The sequence below is a fragment of the Crinia signifera genome, chromosome 5 (assembly GCF_055691185.1).
Source record: "Crinia signifera chromosome 5, ASM5569118v1, whole genome shotgun sequence".
NCBI classification, from domain to species: domain Eukaryota; kingdom Metazoa; phylum Chordata; class Amphibia; order Anura; family Myobatrachidae; genus Crinia; species Crinia signifera.
The window spans coordinates 243,404,491-243,428,841 of NC_139221.1; positions in this window are offsets into that span (position 1 = coordinate 243,404,491).

A 24,351-nucleotide genomic window follows, 5' to 3' on the forward strand; every position below is an offset into this window, starting at 1 on the left:
TTTTCAGATTGCACTTTGATGCCCTGCTATTCTAGGGTCAGCAATCTCTGGGATTTCTCAGGCAAAAATAATGTACCATCCAAGCATTTTTTTATTGAACAAACAATTGGGTTGCTTCAGATGCTCCTGCATCACCTGTACATATCTTCTTACTAGTGTTACCTTTTTTTCACCCTCATTTGACTTCACTTGACTTGTGAAAAGTTCATATGTTGTTTACAAAATTGTGTACCTACAGATGTAGCATCTCTCACCCAGCCCAGGGAATTTCCCGATTCCCTGAGCTGGCAATCGTTGGCGGAGAGGTGCTGCATCTGACGGTGATGTGCGATCATCTCACATGCACGCGTGTCCCCTTCACTCGGTGATGGATGGTGGAAACCCTGCCCGTCTCCACTTCAGGGAGATGGGCAGGGTTAGGGGGAGCGGCGGGGAGTGGCTGGGAGGCAGCAGAGCGGGGCGGAAGGCTTCGTCGGAATGGGGCGCATGAGCATCTCGTGCACACATGCCCCATCTGGTGGCTGACAGATGGCGGCCACTTCCCTGAGGCCAAACATAGTGTAGTAAATATCTGCTATTGTATTAATTGATTACCCCCCCCCCTGTTATTACAGTGTCCAAAAAGCAAGCACGACTTGCTTTTGGGACACTGAAGAGCACACTTGCACTTGCCTATCAGGAGTGACCTCCCCTTTTTTGCCCTGATTTAAGCTATCTAAGGAAAATGGACTATACATCTTTTGGAGGATAAAATCAAAGAGTTTAGCCTACATAGGGCTATATATCTGCAGAAGTAAACAATAACAAAGTAGTGAGACTCTAGCCAACTTAGGAATGGTACTTACCACGTACCAGTCTAATAAAGATGGAAAAATTATGTTTAAGAAGTAATATCCATTGACTGCAATTATAAGGCCTTCTATTGCAGAAATCCATTAAAATCTTCAGAACATCTAAGTAAATTAAGAAGACGTGTCCGATAAAATCTCTAGAATCCTTACAAAGACATTTACAGATTTGTATAACAAAAAGTGGTACACCCCCTGATGAAGCCAAAACGCGTCGGGTACTTGTTGTCATCCATAATCTAAGGATAACACCAGAGGCGTACCTAGATATTCGTAGGCCCCATAGCAAAAAATGTTAAGGGCCCCCTATTTAGCAACTGATGGTGATAAATGTATGTAAAACATCTTTGTTAGACAGCAAAGATGGGCCCCCTTCAGCTCTGGGCCCCATAGCAGCTGCACCCCTTGCACCTGTGGTAGTTACGCCCTTGGATAACACTCCTAAAACAAGAATTTTGCCAAGAAAAACTTGTTTTAATATTTTAAACATTTGTATTTTAATAAATGCTTTACATATAAAGAGAATATTTATTGTTTATGGATTTGTGATATAAGGAAAGACAGGAATTACAATTTGTTATCTGTGTAAGGGCGCCATATAACACTATTGTGTAGATAGTTCGATTGTGGGTGCCTTGCTAGTAGAAGGTCAATTGTTATTAGTGACCTCTTTTTATATATAGTTTAATTATAGAGATTTTGTATATCTATCTATCTATCTATCTATCTATCTATCTATCTATCTATCTATCTATCTATATATATACAAGTTGGTGGTGCGGCACTCAGGCTTGAGGAAAGTGCAAATAATGCTCAGCAAACACGTTTCAGTTTTTATTTCAACTGTTTTAAAGTCATATACAGAAACAATTAAAGCACATACCTTTATAGACAAATCCCCCAAGTGAATGTGTTGCTCTGAGACCGAAGGCATCAGCTGACAAGCGGCGCTTGCAGTGGCGCTAGATGATGACATAAGTAACCATAGCAACAAAAAAGTGTACCCTTCACCACAAGTAACATAAAAGGTTTGAACATAGACATCCTATAAAAAGGGAAAAGTACTAACACGGATTGGCGAACAGCATGTATGGTAGACAATACAATAATATTGCACAAAATCAGCACAATGTAGCACGAAGTTCAGGTAAAGACAATGTGCAAGCATAAACTATAAGCAATGATTAATGAAATACATGAGATAAGTAAATACAGGGCATAAGATATGGAAGCAGGGCAAACTTTTTAGTTTGTACTGAAGAAGTGGACATGCCCAATGATGCAAACAACCTAGTGCAATTTGGCCAATCTGGCAATTGTAAGGTGTGTGGAGGCTGTAGACGCCAAGTACAATCTGGTGTATTCTGGTTGCAGTACATATATGAATGTCGTGTCAGCGAAAGCTAGCAAATGATACATATTCAATGAGACCCTTGGGAGCGAGTACTTCTAGTTTAATGATCCATTGAGTTTCGCATTTGAGTAATTGTGATGATCGATCACCTCCCCTGATGGATGCGGGGATTGTGTCAATGATGCAATAGTGGATGGAATTAATGGGATGTTTGAACTCAGCAAAATGCCGAGCGACCGGTTGTTCTCTTGACCCAGTTGTAAGGGCTTTGCGTATGGCCATACACAAAGCCTCAAATGCGAAACACGATGGATCATTAAACTAGGAGTACTCGCTCCTAAGGGTCTCAATGAATATGTATAATTTGCTAGCTTTCACTGACACGGCATTCATAGATGTACTGCAACCAGAACACGCCAGATTGTACTTAGCATCTCCAGCCTGCACACACCTTACAATTGCCAGATTGGCCAACTTGCACTAGGTTGTGTGCATCATTGTGCATGTCCACTTCTTCAGTACAAACTAAAAAGTTTGCCCTGCTTCCATATCTTATGACCTGTACTTACGTATCTCATGTATTTCATGTATTTCATTAATCATTGCTTATAGTTTACGTTTGCACATTGTCTTTACCTGTACTTCGTGCTACATTGTGCTAATTTTGTGCAATATTATTGTATTGTCTACCATACATGCTGTTCGCCAATCCGTGTTAGTACTTTTCCCTTTTTATATGATGTCTATGTTCAAACATTGTTACTTGTGGTGAAGGGTACACTTTGTTGTTGCTATGGTTACTTATGATGTCATCATCTAGCGCCACTGCAAGCGCCGCTTGTCAGCTGACGCCTTCTGTCTCAGAGCAACACATTCACTTGGGGGATTTGTCTATAAAGGTATGTGTTTTAATTGTTTCTGTATATGACTTGAAAACAGTTGAAATAAAAACTAAAAACGTTGTCTTCAGCGATTGTTTGCTGAGCATTATTTGCACTTTCATCAAGCATGAGTGCCGCACCACCAAATTGTATATTTCCTCCTCTGTGAGAGCACCGGATGAAGATACTATTTCTCATTGGGAGTGCCGGACCCCCGTACTATATATATATATATATATATATATGTATATATATATATATATGTATATGTATATATGTATGTATGTATGTATGTATGTATGTATGTATGTGTATTTCCTGCTTGGTAACTGAACTAGATTATGTAGTATTTTACACTAAAAAATTATCAAAATGATTTTAAATGATCATATTTAAACACATAGGGCGAGATTTAATAGGATGAGAGTTTCATAAAGTGAGAGATTTGGGGGTTTATTCTGGTTCGTGCGGCTGGGCCGTACGCGTACGTTCAGGGGTTTTTATTGATCTGCGCATGCGTACCATCTCCAATGCGCAGGCGCAACCACTCCACAACGCTTACGGACGGGTCTCTCCGTGCGAAAAAACCTGTACACGAGAGTACGGTCATTGGGGGCGGCATAGGGGCGTGTTGAGGGGAGCGGCCGAAATAATGAGGGAAAATGGGCGTACACGGGGGTGTGCACCAAAAATGAACGTTGCTACTACCGCTCGATCGGCTAAAGCACCATTAATTTCGGACACAAAACAGGCGGCCGCCAACCGCCACCTCAGACCACCCCTACAGATACCGCATGACAGCGGACGCCTGGGTCTGCTAATTTACGCTGATTACTACTCAAACACATACACCTGAATGTAATAAGCAATGCTGCAGTCTATTAAGTCCAAACCATTATTTCACTACCTGCAAGCCACACACAGCACTCAAACACCTTGGAAGCTTATCTTTCTATACTTCTCTACATTTAAAGGTTTGTTTAATTTAAGGTAAGAATCTTTTTAAGACCTGCTTATATATGCTAAGGTAGGTATTTGTTAAACATTTATACACATTCACTACGTGTTTTCATAGACTTTACACAGTAGCACACTCAATCTACACAAGTCGACATGTGTCAACGTGTTCACTCTAATACAAACATAGGTTTTGTATTTATGATACAAATACATAAACCACATCTAACACCTACAAAGGATGTTTCAGCAATGTTTTAAGCCCATGCCCACTATTTTGCACACAATCTTTGTATAGTACCCAAAATACAGAACTGTACGACTTTCTGATCTGCTATGAATTGGATTTTACTACACTCTGGATGTAAGATGCCTCCAATCACATTATTGCAATCACATCTCTCTAACAAAGGATTCCTACATCTGCTTATGACACTGTAAACTCATATATATTTAAATAGTTAAACATGTTTGTTCACAAGCAATTTTATCATGTTTGGCCGATTCACACATCTTTAACATACCTGTATCAAGACATGACTGTTTTTTTAGGGAGGACACATATGCATTCCTACACAAATGTCCCTTTTGACCCTTGTTTGTCTACCTCACCCACTCCATGAGGAAATCATTGTTCTGGACCTGCTTTTACCTACTAATGTAGGAGCTACCTCACCTGCACACAAACTGCTTTCTAACCTATTAAGTTGCTCTGCACATGTGCTGACACAAACTAATTAGCTGGGAAAAGTTGGATATGAACATGTGAATGGCCATGGAGAGGGTTACACATGGGAAACTTCTACCACACTTCAAGAAATGCTCAAAAATACCCTGGTCAGTAAGTACACATAAATGTATTATTTGTTTCACACAAGAAATTACACATACAACAATTGTGTTGTAATTGGGAAAATAAATTTATTTGCTGTTCAGCATCACAGCTTATTTGACACTTTAATGTCATAAATAAAAATAAAATATAAAATATACACAAAAATAACAATCAGCCAGAACAAGAGGTTGCATATCTCCAAACATGTGTTACCCTGCAAATGCAATGGTGAAAGAAATGTGGACACCAGAATACGAACTGCAACAACCAGGGTGAATCTTAAGCATGATACACACCACCAAAAATTTATCCTGCATTTCTAGAGGTCAAAAAAAGAACTTTACTGCCCATGGCACGAAAATGGATCGATGGCCAACTCAGGAAGTGGATGTCCAGTGCAATTTAAACATTTGGGGTCCAACCACAGAGGAAGTGAACCAGGTGTCATTATTTTGGCCCTTTTTTCCCCTTTTTAGATGGGGCCTTGGGGACAGGGGCCTTTGGCTCTGATGGCTTGCGCCGTCTTCCCCTACTGGACACAGGAGGGTCAGCAGAGGTGGAAGGTTGGGGAGCAGCTTGGGGTGGCCCAGCAGATGGGGGATTGTCCCTTAGGGACCTGGCGGTGGTGAGCAGCTCCACCAGAATGTCATTCTGGCGGCTGATTTGTTGGACAATGCTTTGCATGCCAGCCGCCAGAGTGTCATTCGTGCGGTTTAAGGCCTCACACTGCTGCCTCTTTGTGGCCTTCCAATCTGCCAGAAATTCCACAACCTGCTGCTGACAGACCGCAGCCTTCTCTTCTTGCTGCTCAATCCTCTCCAGCATCACCATCCACCTGGCATCCCATGTGTCCTGTAGCTGGGGGTGTCGTGTTGGTGGAGGCTGGACCACTTGCTCCACCTGTGGCTCTGCAGAGGAAGATGCTGCCGGTTCATCCTGTGTTTCTGCTTCTTCTAGGATAATAATTGAAAACAATGTCACCATCACATACACACAAAAAACTATCTTACCAAATACAATGCATTACTGTGACTTACCATCAAAATCAGCATTAAAGACCTCCACCGGGAGCTCACTATTCATATTGGATATCCCCCTGACCTCGGCCACATCAATAACATCCAAGGCGTCCTGCTCCAGGGGGGTATATTCCAAATGATCTGGCATAGGCCCCCTCCCGGTGGACATGCTGTGGTTGTACCGGTCAGTCATCTTCCTCTTCAGTGTAGTTTTGAAGTCTGACCACCTACAAGTTCAAAAATACAAATATCACCATGAGATATGTGCACCACTGTGCTAGTGAACATCATGACTACGTTACATTTCCTAGTGTGGGTGATCTTATGTTTTTTAGGCATATGTTTCCCACACACACATTAATGTCTCCATTATGAGGCATTTCAGTGTCTCATCTCATTCATTAGGCCACTAAATGCACATACATAGATCACTATGCAGAAATGACATCATCCATTGCCAAATTATGCACCTCCACCTGGTGTGAAACTACACATTCCCCCATAGCTTGACAGTGTTGTTATTATGGAGTAATTTAACTATAGGAAGGCATACTGGGATGTGTAGTTTCTCACCAGCTACATGTGCACAGTTTGGACATTCTTGTTTCAGTAGCATCATATGGAACATGTTACAACAACTCTTTTTCAACAACACACTTTCTGTTGTCCCATCACATACTTCACATGAGCAGAACTGTGCCCATAACCTCACATCACACCAATGGTGCATGTTTCATATATAAATGTGGGTTATTAGACATGGTTGTGTTCACATGTGACATTGAAGTGTAGCACTATCTACAAACACACCTTTCTATTATTCTCAAAACATACATGTAACATATGTACACACATATGACATTATCAGGGGGACAAACACACTTGCCTTTTCTTCACTGATAGCCAATCTCTGACCACTGGTGACACCTGGTTCACTTCCTCTGTGATCTTCTCCCAAGATCTTTGCACTGGCCCTCGGCTTCCTGGTAGCCAATTCGATCCATTCTCGTGCCCTGGGCACTAAAATTCTCAATTCTGCCTCTACAAATGCAGGGTTTCTCTTTTTGGTGGTGGTATCCTGCTCAGTCCTCGCCCTAGATGTTGCAGCTCGTTTTCTGGTGGCCCCAGTTCTCTCACCATGCACCTGCTGGGTCACACCTGTTTGGAGAGATGCAACCTCTTGTTCTGGCTGGTTGCTTGGCCCTTGTGTAGCTGGTGGCATTGCAGTAGTGCCTGTTAGTGAGGGGCCCCCTTGCTCTTGGGTCCTCCTTGTCCTCTCCTGCTCCCTCTGCCTCAACCTTTCAAGCAAGGATTCTGCTCTTGCTCTCTGTAGAGCATCCTCAGCTGCGGAATCATCTGAGCTAGACATGTTTGCAGCAATTATGGCCTGCATCTGACTGGATATTTATATGGTAAACTCCCGCCATGAACAAGGGGGCGTATATTTTTCCCCGCAATGTAGTAGCTAATTTACGCCGATATTTCCCGCCGATAATTCCCGCTTAAATTACGCAGGTCTCAACGCACCTGAACATTCACCTGTACATGCACATACACAGGTTGTTGACCATTGTGTGCTACATGGTAAAATGTGTGCACCTGTCATTCCAATGATGAGTGTTTTCAGGTGGTATCTGTTGGAGTTCGTGTATGCTTTCTGAATCACATTTAAAAACATAACAACGTTATAATGCTTTCCTTACATATGTTATGAGGATGAATTTGTCATACACCAACATGTTGTATGTGCCTTGTTATCAGCGTATGTATTAGTAGATGGTTGCGTGTATTATTTTTAGCACACTGTATATACAGTACGTCTCTACATTGAAAGCATGTTGTATGTGCCTTGTTATCAGCGTATGTATTAGTAGATGGTTGCGTGTATTATTTTTAGCACACTGTATATACAGTACGTCTCTACATTGAAAGCATGTTGTATGTGCCTTGTTATCAGCGTATGTATTAGTAGATGGTTGCGTGTATTATTTTTAGCATACAGTACGTTTCTCTATAAATTGAAAGCATACTGTTGGTTATGGTGTGTGTGTATATCAGAACGGTCCGCGTAAGTTTATATTCGCATACATATTGTTAATGTAAGAAAGATTAATAAAGTTAATACTAAACAAACAAGTTTTTAGACCAATCAGCAACCACCAAAAGTTATATATGTACCTGCAATTAATAACTGCGCCATTGCCGATATGTCTTCAACCAGGGCTAACTCCTTTTCTAACCAGGAGCTGGTGGCCTTGGTTGAGGTCATGGACCGGCGCCTGGGGCCCAGGGGCCCATATGTGTCCAACAGGGACAAGCGGCAGGCATATAATGCTGCCCGCCGGCTAATCTACGCCCGGACCGGCATCCGCAGAAGCCTGGCCCAAGTGGAGCGGTGCTGGTCTGACCTGCGCCGGCGGCAGCCAGTGATGCTATGCTCAATTCGCCGCCATATTGGGCGATATAAGTATATATTTACAAATATGTCTGCGTTTGTTAGCAATGATTTCTGTAGTTTTTATAAATATGTGCATGAGTATGTGGGTGTATATGGGGTGTATAGGGGGTGTATAGGGGGTGTATAGGGGTGTATATGGGGTGTATAGGGATGTATAGGGGGTGTATAGGGGGTGTATAGGGGGTGTATATGGGTGTATAGGGGGTGTATAGGGGGTGTATATGGGGTGTATAGGGGGTGTATAGGGGTGTATAGGGGTGTATAGGGGGTGTATAGGGATTTATAGGGGGTGTATAGGGGGGTATATGTAGTCCCTCTGTTTTTGGGTGTAGCATATCAATTAGTTAGCATGATAAATGTATGAAATATAACTGAAATGATAATTTGTAAGGTTATGAGCATGACTAATGTGAATTTTTCATTCCCCCATTTTTATGAAACCCAACCTTCGATTTCTATGCCATCAACATGAACATTTCAGCACGCGCCAGGGCACGCATGGAAGCCCGGGAGGAGGCAGCCCGGGAGGAGGCAGCCCGTGAGGAGGAAGAGGAGGAGGAGGAAGGCCATGAGGAGGAAGAGGAGGAGGAGGACACATTGGGGCCTGCTGGAGCCCACCCCATATCAACATCCCCTTCCACCAGCCACACCCCTACCCCCACCCACACCCCTACCCCCACCCACACCCCCTCCCCACCCCATTTCTAACCCCCCTACACCTCCCCACCACCCACCCCCAAACCTCTCCAATCCCCACTCCAACCCACTACCTTTGACCCCCCTAACCACCGGACACCCAACCAGCGGCGAGCAGGATGGCTCAACTAGCCGTAAGTAAATAATGTGGCTAATGTTTACCTACACATTTCTACACATAAACAATCACAACAACCACATATGTGTATTCCACATCATCATTAGTTGAAACATATCACTGCAGGTCGACCATGAGGTGTGGCCTATCCTTCTCCAGGAACAAGGGTCCCCTTTGTCGGTTTTTTTGAGTGTGGCCATGGCTCACCCCTTGAATAATTGACATAACAGTACATCCAATGACATATCCGACATTAGTGGTGTTGTAGTTATGTGTGTCCAGGTGTTGGGTAACTCCACTTCCCAGCATGATGTGCAACATTAATTTATAGATTGTTTTGTTAATAGTGTGTGAGGCCATGCGGATGCATGCTTTACAAACATAGATTTAGGCCTATAATTTGGACAGCAATGTCCAAAATTTAAATTAGTAAGGAGTGCTTAAGCCCCAACAATGTCATTACCCTTAAATAGCACAGCCTAATTGTGAGGTTAGAGGTGAGTCCCCCAACACAAGCCTACCAATTGGGATACAGCATACATTCATCCAAGAAGGAGGAATTTATTTAATGTTTTGTAATATGTACAGTATGTGTGTGTAAACATATTAATTTTTAGTACTGTGTTTGCAGCAGACCCATCTTCAATGTAGTTGAAAAATGTATGTGGCCTTCACACTTAACTCCCAAATTCATATTATGTTACAATGCAACAAACATTTGTGTATATGATATATTAAATATACTGTAATGTTTTTTTTCCCTTCACTACAGACACAGAACAGCACCAGGATGATGTTGGAAAAATTCTGCGGGAAATCTTCCTGACATTATTTTATTTAACCATTCTTTTTGGCCGACTGGAGGCCCTCCTTTAATTTTTTTTCCCCCCTTACTCTGTTTTGTTAAAATAAATGTTTTTGTAAAGTTAGAAGTTGCCTGTGTTTTTAATCATAAATATGTGAGAGGGTTTGTAAGGGCAGGTACATACAGATGTGTAATGTAAGTTATATTGGTAATTTGAGGTGAGGGGTAACCATTGATGTGTGAATGTGTGTGTTTTTGAGTTAAATAACACATAGTGAAAATGCATGAATGTTTAATGTTGTTAGATTAAAACATCACACATAACATCAGGGTAGGTATACATGTTACACATTTTGGACAAACTAATTATGGACATAATTTAGTACATACACACAAACACCAACATAAATTTATTTAACCCCTTCCCGACATTTGACGTACATTTTCGTCATGGCCGGGATGTACTTCCCGACACATGGCATAAATGTACGTCATGACTTTAAACTGTCACTGCGTCTAGAGACGCAGTGACAGAGGGACGATGTCTGCTGTCCCTGACAGCAGACATGTCCCTGCATGCCCAGGGGGGGCTGCGATGCCGCCCCCCCGTCGGCGATCGCTGTGATTGGCTGTTCAGTGTGAACAGCCATTCACAGCGTTTTCCTGTGTTACCAGCGAATCAGACGCTCGGTAACACAGGTGTCAATCACCGCCGGGCGTCAGGGGGCATGAGGGGGTCATCGGTGACGACGACACCTCACCCCACCTGCCCCCAAGGCTGTGATTGGTCCGTGGGACCCACGGACCAATCACAGCCAAGGCGCGACATTTAAACTAACGGTGACTGCGCTGCAGACGCCATTCCGGTCTGGAATTGCGTGCAGAGCGGTCACCGTGCCTATCTGCCGTGATACTGACCTGATCCTTGCAAATACTTACCTGATCCTTGCAAATACCTTACCTGATCACCTGATCACTGCTTGTAGCGTGCTGGATGCTTCCTGGATCTGACTTCTTGTGACTTCCTGCTGCTGCTGCAGTGTGATAGAGAGATAGAGAGTGATAGATAGTGATAGATAGTGAGAGATAGAGAGATAGAGAGATAGTGATAGAGAGTGCTATATTTTGTGTCTGCTACCCCCCCTTTTTGGGGCTGCAGGGTTTTTTTTTATATATATAACTGTCAGTGGTGCTGCTGCTGCAGTGTCATAGAGTGATAGATAGTGAGAGATAGAGAGATAGATAGAGAGAGATAGATAGAGAGAGATAGTGACAGAGAGTAATAGAGAGTGCTATATTTTGTGTCTGCTACCCCCCCTTTTGTGCTGATCAGTATATCTGTGCTGATCAGCAACTTTTTGGGGGTGCAGGTTTTTTTTTTTATATATATACCTGCCAGTTGCACTGTCAGTTGCACCAAAGGTTGTGCACCTGCTGCCCCTCACTGGTAATCAGTGTCGCATCACTGATCACCTTTTTTTTTTTTTTTGAGCGTGCTGTGGGGTCTTTTTTTAATTTTTTTTATCACATTTTTTTGATCAAATTCCTGTTGCCTTTGAGCGCTGTTCAGTGACGGACGTTACTGACCAACATCTGTGCTCAATTTTTGGCGCAGGACCTTTTTTTTTTTTTTTTTTTTCTGCACTACATACACACTACACACTACATACTACATTGAAATAAAGTTTGTACCCCCCCTACACTATACACGTGTTGAAACATTTCACTACCAGAAACACAAAAATAAAAATGGCATCCCAAATGTCATCCCAAATGTCATCCCAAATGTCATCCCAAATGTCATCCCAGTCATCCAGAAGAATGTATTCAGCGGAGGAGGCATATGCCATGCTTGCCTCTGACTCTGACACAGCCAGTGAGGCAAGCGGGGAATTTGAAGGATTCATCTTAAGCTCTCCTCTAGTGATGAGGGACCCCCTCAAAGACGCCCCCGTAGAGCAGCTGAGACCCCCCCCCCCAATAATTGATCTCGTATGGACCACACCACCAGACAATTTTGAGCCCCAGGTTCCTGAGTTTTTGGCCATCCCAGGAATCCAATTTGATTCCACAGGTCTCAGAGAAATTGACTTTTTCAAATTATTTTTCTCTGATGATTTTATAAATTTAATGGTGGACCAAACTAATTTATATGCCCAGCAGTTTATTGCTCAAAACCCCACGTCATCATTTGCTAGGTGGACCCCTGTAGATGCAGTAGAGATGATGACGTTTTGGGGTCTGGTGTTTCATATGGGCATAGTAAAAAAGCCAGAAATTAGGCAATATTGGAGTACAGATGTTCTGTACAGCACCCCACTTTACCGTATGGCCATGACCCGGAATCGTTTTGAGTTAATCCTTAAATTTTTGCATTACAACGATAATGCACAGTGCCCACCCAGAGATGATCCCACCTTTGACCGGCTATTCAAAGTCAGGCCGGTCATTGATCACTTCAGTGCCAAATTTGAAGAGATGTACATCCCAGATAAATTCATTTGCATAGACGAGTCCCTTATACATTTTAAAGGAAGGGTTAAATTCCGCCAGTACCTTCCCAGTAAGAGGGCAAGGTATGGCATAAAAATGTATAAGCTGTGTGAAAGCACCTCAGGGTACACCCACAGGTTTAGGGTATATGAAGGGAAGGATTCAAGAATTGAACCGCCAGAATGCCCCCCCTCCCTCGTAGGTGTTAGTGGAAAAATTGTCTGGGATTTAGTGCACCCCTTCCTGGATAAAGGTTATCACCTCTATGTGGATAACTTTTACACCAGCATCCCCCTGTTTAAGGCCCTTGGTTCAAGAGGTACAGCAGCTTGCGGTACTGTGCGCAAGAACCAAAGAGGCCTCCCAAAAACGCACATTGCCCAAGTACTGAGAAGGGGTGAAAGCAGGGGAATATGCACCGAAAATATGTTGTTGGTCAAATATAAGGACAAGAGGGATGTCCTTATACTGACAACAATTCACGGAGACAGTACCACCTCCGTCCCTGTACGAGGTACCAGTACCCACACCTCAAAACCTAATTGTATCCTGGATTACAATAGGTACATGGGCGGAGTGGATCTTTCAGATCAGGTACTGAAGCCGTACAGTGCCCTGCGGAAAACAAAAATCTGGTACAAGAAGCTGGCCGTGTATATCATCCAGATGGCACTGTATAACGCTTACGTGCTATTCCGTTCTACCAGCCAGAGGGGGACATTTATGCACTTTCAAGAGGAAGTCATAAAGGGCCTAATATTTGGGAACCAGCAGGCAGAGGGCCCCAGTACTTCTAGTACTGGCCCCCGTATTGTACCAGGGCAGCATTTTCCTGATGAAATCCCCTCCACTGGAAAAAAGGGCAGGACACAAAAAAGGTGCAAAGTTTGCTATAAAAAGGGAATAAGAAAGCAAACTATTTTCCAGTGTGACACTTGCCCCGACAAACCCGGCCTATGTATAAAGGAGTGTTTTAAAATATACCACACATATATGGATTTTTAGGTTCATCATTTCACCGTGCTTCGGGGGTCTTGCTAATGCCACATAGCACCCACCATTCATTCCACCAGAATCTGAGCCGCAAAATCCAAAAATCACTCCTTCCCTTCTGAGTCCTGCCATGCACCCAACTGGTATTTTTTGGTCACATGTGAGGAATTGCCGTACTAGGGAGAAATTGGGGCACAGATTTTGGGGTGCTTTTTCTCCTTCATACCTTATGAAAATGAAAAATTTTGAGCCAGAACTGCATTTTTGTGTAAAAAAATGTAATTTTTCATTTTCACTGCCCAGTTGTATCAAAATTGGTGAAACCCCTGGGGGTTTGAAATGTACACTATACCCCTAGATGAATTCCCTGAGGGGTGTAGTTTGTAAAATGGGGTCACTTGTGGGGGGTTTCCACTGTATTGGTGCTTCGGGGGTCTTGCTAATGCGACATAGCACCCACCAAAATTCCACCAGAATCTGAGCTGCAAAATCCAAATATCACTCCTTCCCTTCTAAATCCTGCCATTTTTTGGTCACACATGAAGCATTGCCGTACTCGGGAGAAATTGGGGCACAGATTTTGGGGTGCTTTTTCTCCTTCATACCTTATGAAAATGAAAAATTTTGAGCCAGAACTGCATTTTTGTGTAAAAAAATGTAATTTTTCATTTTCACTGCCCAGTTGTATCAAAATTGGTGAAACCCCTGGGGGTTTGAAATGTACACTATACCCCTAGATGAATTCCCTGAGGGGTGTAGTTTGCAAAATGGGGTCACTTGTGGGGGGGTTCCACTGTATTGGTGCTTCGGGGGTCTTGCTAATGCAACATAGCACCCACCAAAATTCCACCAGAATCTGAGCTGCAAAATCCAAATATCACTCCTTCCCTTCTGAGTCCTGCCATTTTTTGGTCACACATGAAGCATTGCCGTACTCGGGAGAAATTGGGGCACAGATTTTGGGGTGCTTTTTCTCCTTCATACCTTCTGAAAATGAAAAATTTTGAGCCAGAACTGCATTTTTGTGTAAAAAATTTAATTTTTCATTTTCACTGCCCAGTTGTATCAAAATTGGTGAAACCCCTGGGGGTTTGAAATGTACATTATACCCCTAGATGAATTCCCAAAGGGGTGTAGTTTGCAAAATGGGGTCACTTGTGGGGGGCTTCCACTGTATTGGTGCTTCGGGGGTCTTGCTAATGCGACATAGCACCCACCAACATTCCACCAGAATCTGAGTTGCAAAATCCAAAAATCACTCCTTCCCTTCTGAGTCCTGCCATGCACCCAACTGGTATTTTTGGGTCACATGTGAGGCATTGCCGTACTCGGGAGAAATTGGGGCACAGATTTTGTGGTGCTTTGTCTCCTTCATTCCTTGTGAAAATGACAAATTTGGAGCCAGAACTGCATTTTTGTGTAAAAAAATGTAATTTTTCATTTTCACTGCCCAGTTGTATCGAAATTGGTGAAACCCCTGGGGGTTTGAAATGTACACTATACCCCTAGATGAATTCCCTGAGGGGTGTAGTTTGCAAAATGGGGTCACTTGTGGGGGGGTTCCACTGTATTGGTGCTTTAAGGGTCTTGATAATGCGACATAGCACCCACCAACATTCCACCACCAAAAATCACTCCTTCCCTTCTGAGTCCTGCCATGCACCCAACTGGTATTTTTTGGTCACATATGAGGCATTGCCATACTCGGGAGAAATTGGGGCACAGATTTTGGGGTGCTTTTTCTCCTTCATACCTTATGAAAATGAAAAATTTTGAGCCAGAACTGCATTTTTGTGTAAAAAAATGTAATTTTTCATTTTCACTGCCCAGTTGTATCAAAATTGGTGAAACCCCTGGGGGTTTGAAATGTACACTATACCCCTAGATGAATTCCCTGAGGGGTGTAGTTTGCAAAATGGGGTCACTTGTGGGGGGGTTCCACTGTATTGGTGCTTTGGGGGTCTTGCTAATGCGACATAGCACCCACCAACATTCCACCAGAATCTGAGCTGCAAAATCCAAAAATCACTCCTTCCCTTCTGAGTCCTGCCATGCACCCAACTGGTATTTTTTGGTCACATGTGAGGCATTGCCATACTCGGGAGAAATTGGGGCACAGATTTTGGGGTGCTTTGTCTCCTTCATTCCTTGTGAAAATGAAAAATTTTGAGCCAGAACTGCATTTTTGTGTAAAAAATGTAATTTTTCAGTTGCACAGCCCAGTTGTATCAAAATTGGTGAAACCCCTGGGGGTTTGAAATGTACATTATACCCCTAGATGAATTCCCAGAGGGGTGTAGTTTGCAAAATGGGGTCACTTGTGGGGGGCTTCCACTGTATTGGTGCTTCGGGGGTCTTGCTAATGCGACATAGCACCCACCAACATTCCACCAGAATCTGAGCTGCAAAATCCAAAAATCACTCCTTCCCTTCTGAGTCCTGCCATGCACCCAACTGGTATTTTTTGGTCACATGTGAGGTATTGCCGTAGTCGTGAGAAATTGGGGCACAGATTTTGGGGTGCTTTTTCTCCTTCATTCCTTGTTAAAATGACAAATTTGGAGCCAGAACTGCATTTTTGTGTAAAAAAATGTAATTTTTCATTTTCACTGCCCAGTTGTATCAAAATTGGTGAAACCCCTGGGGGTTTGAAATGTACACTATACCCCTAGATGAATTTCCTGAGGGGTGTAGTTTGCAAAATGGGGTCACTTGTGGGGGGGTTCCACTGTATTGGTGCTTTGGGGGTCTTGCTAATGCGACATAGCACCCACCAACATTCCACCACCAAAAATCACTCCTTCCCTTCTGAGTCCTGCCATGCACCCAACTGGTATTTTTTGGTCACATATGAGGCATTGCCATACTCGGGAGAAATTGGGGCACAGATTTTGGGGTGCTTTTTCTCCTTCATACCTTAAGAAAATGAAAAATTTTGAGCCAGAACTGCATTTTTGTGTAAAAAAATTTAATTTTTCATTTTCACTGCCCAGTTGTATCAAAATTGGTGAAACCCCTGGGGGTTTGAAATGTACACTATACCCCTAGATGAATTCCCTGAGGGGTGTAGTTTGCAAAATGGGGTCACTTGTGGGGGGGTTCCACTGTATTGGTGCTTTGGGGGTCTTGCTAATGCGACATAGCACCCACCAACATTCCACCAGAATCTGTGCTGCAAAATCCAAATATCACTCCTTCCCTTCTGAGTCCTGCCATGCACCCAACTGGTATTTTTTGGTCACATGTGAGGCATTGCCATACTCGGGAGAAATTGGGGCACAGATTTTGGGGTGCTTTGTCTCCTTCATTCCTTGTGAAAATGACAAATTTGGAGCCAGAACTGCATTTTTGTGTAAAAAAAATAATTTTTCATTTTCACTGCCCAGTTGTACCACAATTGGTGAAACCCCTGGGGGTTTGAAATGTACACTATACCCCTAGATGAATTCCCTGAGGGGTGTAGTTTGCAAAATGGGGTCACTTGTGGGGGGGTTCCTAACTTTTAGCATCTTATGGTGCCTAGAAACCTACATGGTGCCTAAAAAATAATCTCATAAAAAGGAGGCTCCAAAATCAAGTAGGTGCTCCTTCTATTATGAAGCCTGTGGTTTGGTCAACGTGCACACTAGGGCCACATATAGGATATTTATGAAAACAAAAGAATTGGGGGAATCAATTTTTAGTCACATTTCTCTAGTAAAATGTACTGTGTTCCTTAGAAAAATGTATTAAAATTGCAAATCTGCAAAAAAAATGAAATTTTGAAATTTCACCTACACTTTGTTTTCATTCCTGTGAAACACCTAAAGGGTTAACAAACTTCCAAAATGCTGTTTTGAATACTGTGAGGGGTGCAGTTTTTGAAATGGCATCATTTATGGGGGTGTCTCACATACAAGTCCCTCAAAGTCACATCAGAACTGAACTGGTCCCTAAAAAAATCAGTGTTTGAAATTTTCTTGAAAATTTGAAAATTTGCTATTCATATTGTAAGCCTCCTAGTGTCCAAAAAAATTAAAAGGAAGTTGAAATAATGATGGAAACATAAAGTAGACATATGGTCTATGTTAGTTATTAACTATTTTGAGTGGTATGATTATTTGTCTCACAAGCAGAAAATTTAACATTTTGCAAATTGCTAAATTTTCCATTTTTTTCCGACATTTTGGTATTTTTCACAAAAAAAACACAGACTGTATCGACGAAAATTTACCACTAACTTGAAGTACAATGTGTCACGAAAAAACAATCTCAAAATCACTGGGATAAGTAAAAGCAAAAAAAAGTTATCCCCACTTAAGTGATACATGTCAGATTTGAAAAAAAGGGCTCTGTCAGGAAGGCAAAAACATGCTGTGTCAGGAAGGGGTTAAAAGTAAAAGCAATGTGGGGACACATAGATAGTGATTAAAATGCCACATTAGAACATAACAAATATACATGTAATAAAGGTTAAAATGTTGTTTTATTAGGGTCTTTATTAAGGTAGACAATTGAGTTAATAGAAAACAATAATTGAATAACAATTAGAATAATTAATTAATTGTCTTCATTATAGTTGAAAGGCAAGATTTGCAGGTCCATATATGTGAAGGGTATGCCAGCGTGCACGGACGTACCCTCACTCTCACGAGCGGTGACATAAGCTGAGTTTTCCATTGAAAACAATAGCGACCCGTCCGTGCAAGCTGGCGTATGCTCAGATTGCCGCAAGAAGTCGGTGGGAAGACGGACGAGAGACGTCCATAAACGGTGGTGTACGCTCTGTTGTACGCCAGTTGTCGGAGTCTAAGGGGTGATCCGTCCGTGTACGTTGGCGTACGCTCAATTGTACGCCACTCCCCTTTTTCGGTGTTTGTGCCCGTACGTATGCGGCTGTTTTGTGGGTGGACTTTACCTCAACGGCCGCGTACGGAGAGCGTACGTTGATATGGAACGTACGCACGTTTGGCCGCACCAACCAGAATAAACCCCTTGGTGAGAAATCTCCAGTTTTTTTAAAGCGGCAATCATTTACACTGCAAAATCAAACTGGTTTTGCAGTGTTAATGATTGCCCCTTTAAAAAAACTGGAGATTTCTCACCAAATCTCTCACTTTCTGACACTCTCATCCTATTAAATCTCACCCATTGAATTTAGTGTATTATTAATTTAACAGCTACTCTGTTATCAGCAGGGAATCCATTCTACTGATTTGTGTGTCTCTTTTGGTTACAGCATTAACAATACTTGAAAACAGTAATTTTATTTCTTTATGAAACAGATACTTCAACATATAATCAACTCGTTAAATGTGCATCATTTGTATTGTCTTCTTTGTAGCAAGAATAAAATATATGCTATTAGCAGTAATTATTAGTAACATAGGAAAAATAAAAAAATCCTTGAAAACTAAGCTTATTTATATTAAGAATACAGTTATTTAATATATACTGTACATTGAAAATATTGATACAGAAAATTTTAATTTTTCTAACCCATCATTAGACGTTAACTTTTTTGTTAGTATTGTATATCTTATTTTGTTTGATCTTTACTACACAATATGGGCTTTATTCAGAGATGTAGTGTATGAAAAACTTATGGCTACAGTATATGTACAGCATATCTGTGATGATCTCTGTGCATGTGTGGGTACCGTTCTGAACACATGCAATCAAAGTCATGTGTGATTGCCTCCCTTATATGCAGCATGATAGACATACTGTACTGCAAGTTTTGGAGTTATGGCGACCTAGTGGACCAATCTACAATAAAGGGTCTTTATTTTGTTTTGGTGTGACTTTAGATGCAGATTTCCTAGCCCTGGAGAAGGAGTTTAGACATTCACTCTGAGTAAGTGACGGCAGTAAGTAACAGTTGGTAACAATGGTGATCCAAAAATGCGCATGAGTGATTGAGTGAATCATACTAAACAGCTGATCTCTTTTGCATTCATTTAGACTTTTCCATTGTTTGTACTCAGAAACTACTGACTGTTGTAGTCGGCAGGATTGACTTTGGCTGTGCGCCACTCTACATACTGTACATGCAGAAACATTTCAAGAGGAATAGTTGGGGGTAGAATATATTCCTGAGTGGATGAAGGCATTATCCATGGTTGGATGAAGGTCCATCCCTGATTACACATACAGTAGCTATAATTCCACATTTGTGTGCAAATCTGAGAGAATTTAGTATACCAAAGAACTCTACAGTAAGTTTTCTAACTACAGTTGGAACCCCTCTCAACTTTGTTCCTTAGGTCATGGCTCACCATGGCTAGCCATGGCTATCCTATTGTTCTCAGCAGCAATACAATACATATAACTACTATTGTAAAGCGCAACGGAATCTGCTGCGCTATATAAGAAACTGCAAATAAATAAATAAATAATATAACAATGCAGTCGGGGATTAGCAGAGTAATCCTATTACTCACTTAATCCTATTAAAAGGTTTAGGGGGTATTCAATGTTTAGGTCATGGTGGTTGAGCTTGCTCGACCGTGGTGACCCTGTCCCATTCTCGGTCAGCTCAACCGAGAACATGCAGGCGGGATTCAATGTCCTGCCTGCCGGGGAGTGAGAAGGGGGTGTGGCCGCGAGTTGCGGCTGGGAAGAGGCAAGCTGCAGCTGGCAGCTCGTCACTTCCCGGCCGTTCTCGGCAGAACGAGCCCGACAGCTAGTGAAGTCGGTCTCATTCTGCCCGAAAAACCCTGCTCAATGCTGTCGGGGAAGACAGCATTAAATAGGGCCCGGCGATTGAATACCCCCCTAAATGAGGAGGGCTCCATCTGTACATGAAAATGAATTTCAAAGCCATAGTTTTCTTCTGTAGATATTGGTGCAGGTGCTCCTGTTAGATAAAAGAGAGAAACCTAAGAGAGAACTTCAGGTTCATAAATATTTTTGATAACCAAAGAATTTACGGAGAAATAAAAAGAACAAAGCCGAGTTGGAAAAAAAAATACATGCTTAATACTGTACCTTTTTGGTGACCTTTGTTACGAAGACAAAGGGATAGTGTTAATGAACTCTAGCTTATTCAAAAGAAGCCATACGGCTAATAAGTATGGAAGTGCGATCAGAGAAGTGTAAATTGTTTGAAACTCTCCCTTCTCCACTCCTTGACACCCATTCCTGGTACAGTACAGTATACCCAAAAACATAGCAAAAGATGACTGAGGTGGCAGTACGGATGGTGTAGTGGTTAGAATTACTGCCTCACAGCACTGAGGTCATGGGTTCAATACCCACCATGGCCCTAAATGTGCGGAGTTTGTATATTCTCCCCATACTTGCGTGAGTTTCGTCTGGGTACTCTGGTTTCCTCCCACAATCCAAAAATATACTGGTAGGTTAATTGGCTCCCAACAAATTAACACTAGAATGTCTGTGTGTGCATGTACATGTGGTAGGGAATATAGATTGTAAGCTCCACTGGGGCAGGGACTGATATGAATGGTCAAATATCCTCTGTAAAGCGCTGCAGAATCTGTGCGCTATCATTGCTGTGAGAGATTTGCAAAATATGGGTGCAATAATTAACTCAATTTCAATTACTGTATTTGACAATGCTGTATTTGCATTTATTTATATTGGAAAAACAGTCGCTGTGAGCGATGCTGGCATATGTAGTAAATATTTGAGGATCTCTCACAGCATGGTTCCCACTCAAAGGGTCAAATTACTCTAATCTTCGCATTATACATTTATTTTTCGGTACTTATGTAATATCTGGGCTCCCGTTTTTCTTATGAGACCGCGTCCCCTCGCGGGGCTCGCTGCGCTCACCACGCTTCGGGCACGGTGGCTCGCTGCGCTCGCCACACTATATAAAATCTACTCCATGCATAGTTGGATAGTAGGGGTATGAAAAAATGGGGTGCATTTAACATGGGAGCCCAGATAATACATAAGTACCTATTTTTCTTTTACTATGTTATATAGTGCAATACTCTCTGTTTCAAAATACATGTTTCAACTGTATAATAATTTATGAGCTTAATATTTTTCAAGGACTCTGCAAGCATGCACTCTTTTTTTCTGGATTCTGAGGGGTAAATTTACTTATGGTCATGTTGATTTGAGTTTGAATTTTCAGCTGAAAAAGGCATCTTGGTAATTTAAGGTGTCCATACACGGTGCGGTTATCGTGCCCATTATGGGCAGGATCGCATCGCATGCAATGTGCATGCAATTTGCATGCAATTTGTATGCAATTTGCGTGCGATCAGAAGGCAGCACATACTTTTTGTACTGTGCAATGCGATGCCCACGGGAGCGCGCATCGCTTCGCACTGTGCCGTCGCAACGTGTATGGGTACCTTTAGTAGACACAAAACATGACAGAGATTGCTCAAATATGAATGAAAATCATGGTAGAACACACATGTGTGAGTCAGTAGACCACTTTATAGGACTTGCCATGGGCACCACTAGAACATGGAATTTGCCAACATTCAATTCTGCAAACACTGCCTTGAATTAGGCTCAAAATGCACTTTGGCTGGCATGTTTTGGGAAGCAAAACATTCCTGTGTGTAAAAGTCTATGTATTATTTTTTTTTTTATCAAAATTATTTTGGGTGCTGCAGAATTTGCAGATCCCTTCTGGCTCCATATAAATAAAGGATAATAATAATAATAATAATAATAATAATAATAATAATAATAATAATAATAATAATGATACTGCATGCATTTGCCCATTCTACATGTAATGCTATACTTCATACTCTTCTGCTGTACAGATTGGGGCAATCATGCTTTTCAGGAGAGATAGCACAAGACATTTGACGTGATAGGACCTGGTGACATGCTTTATTTCAAATGTGGCAACATAATTATTTTATTTGCCATAATATTAAAGTGTTAAAACAATTTCACTAGCACTCCAATCTTGTTATCATCTTGAACTGGTACATGGTATGTATGCATTGCATACCAACATATACGTCCCAGTTATAACAGATTTAATTACCCATACTGTTGCTGGTGAGTTCCAGCAGTCATTACGTTTCCCCCAGTGCTGAATAATTTAATATTAATGGTAACATTCTATTTGCATTTTTCAACATTCTGAAATAAGCCTTAAAACAGTGCCAATCCGTATTTGTCTAGTAAGTTCTCCAATAAATGCCCTTGACGTTATTTCAGTTAGCTTTTTGTGTGAGTTGAATCTCAAATATCAGCATTTGCTATCTGGATCAGAGTCTAGTAATACTGTTTGTGTTCTTTTTAAAATGTGCAAGAGTGAAAATTCAATCAAGGATGAAAGAACTAAGTGAAACGAAAATCTTATGACTCCAATGTAACAAATAGCGAGGGAGATCCCTTTGATTGTTGTCTGGCAAATTAGCAGTGTGACAAATTCCCAGCAAGACAATAATATACAAAGGAAGAATCTAAATAGGAAAGTTCTCATAGTCATAAATATAGACGCATAAGGTTTTTATATATATATATATATATATATATATATATATAATAGCAGGAGGTGCGGCACTCGGATATAGATGAAATAAACACGCTGTACAAGCGAAAGTTTTGTAACGTTTCAATCGTTTAAGATTTTCGTCAGGATCCTTAAACGATTGAAACGTTGCAAAACTTTCGCTTGTACAGCGTGTTTATTTCATCTATATCCGAGTGCCGCACCTCCTGCTATTCTATATGCCCAACATTGTGCTGGCACCGGAGTACTTATACTACATAAGAGCGGAGTGCCGGTTCCCCCTGCTAAGCTATATATATATATATATATATATATATATATATATATATATATATATATATATATATATATATATATATATATATATATATATATATATATATATATATATATAGGAAACAATGATGCAGCACTCCAGCTTCGTACAAATACGTGGTTTAATGATTAGCACTTCAGCTACGTTTCAACAATTACATGTTGTCTTCAGCCTGAAGACAACATGTAATTGTTGAAACGTAGCTGAAGTGCTAATCATTAAACCACGTATTTGTACGAAGCTGGAGTGCTGCATCATTGTTTCCTATATACGCTGTTTCAGTATTGGATACGGGCACCCGCTGAAGGTTCATTTGTACATTGTTGGAGTGCCGGACACAAGTGTTTGCTATTTATATATATATACATATACATACACACTTCAGTGAACTGGGCGGAACTCAGACAACTTCAAATAAATAACTGGAGACCACACAGGTACAGTTGAAGATCTACGTTTCAAGATTTATTCTCATCAGGATAAAGAAAAGTAAGTACACACAAAATTTAAAGCCACATCCAAGTGAAAAACTCCTCCCATAACCTGGGCGTGAAGGACTACAATCAATAGCACCTGTGATACACAGGTTAACCCTCATGTGTCAATGTCAAGAAGAGTAAAGGCAGATATCTGTCCAATACATGAATATACAAAATATACATAATATCAAAATACATATTACAAAAAACACTTCTAGCAAAAACACATCTATAAAAAATTACGTACACAAAAAATAACACCTCATATCATTGTTGTCGCATCCTGCAATAATTTTTGTATTACTCCATTAGTACTCTAAGTATAAATTCTCCAGTGACCCCCTACTGGCAAAGAAGGGGATACAACCTTCCATCTGAAATGAAAATATCTATGTTATAAGGCTAACATGAAAAATCGTGAAAAACCAGATGATTACAAAAAGGCATTCAGCCCAATCTCATTAAGCCCAATCGGTGATAGGGTCTTAAGAGAAAAAATCCATTTGGATTCCAATGAAGAAGTCTCTTGCTCGATAACCACCCCTTGTGCTATGGGGAACATGATCAAGGATCCGATACCTGAGAGTGCTTAAGGGGTGCCTGGCTTCCATACAGGGCCGGCGCCACCACTAGGCAGCTCTAGGCATTTGCCTAGGGTGC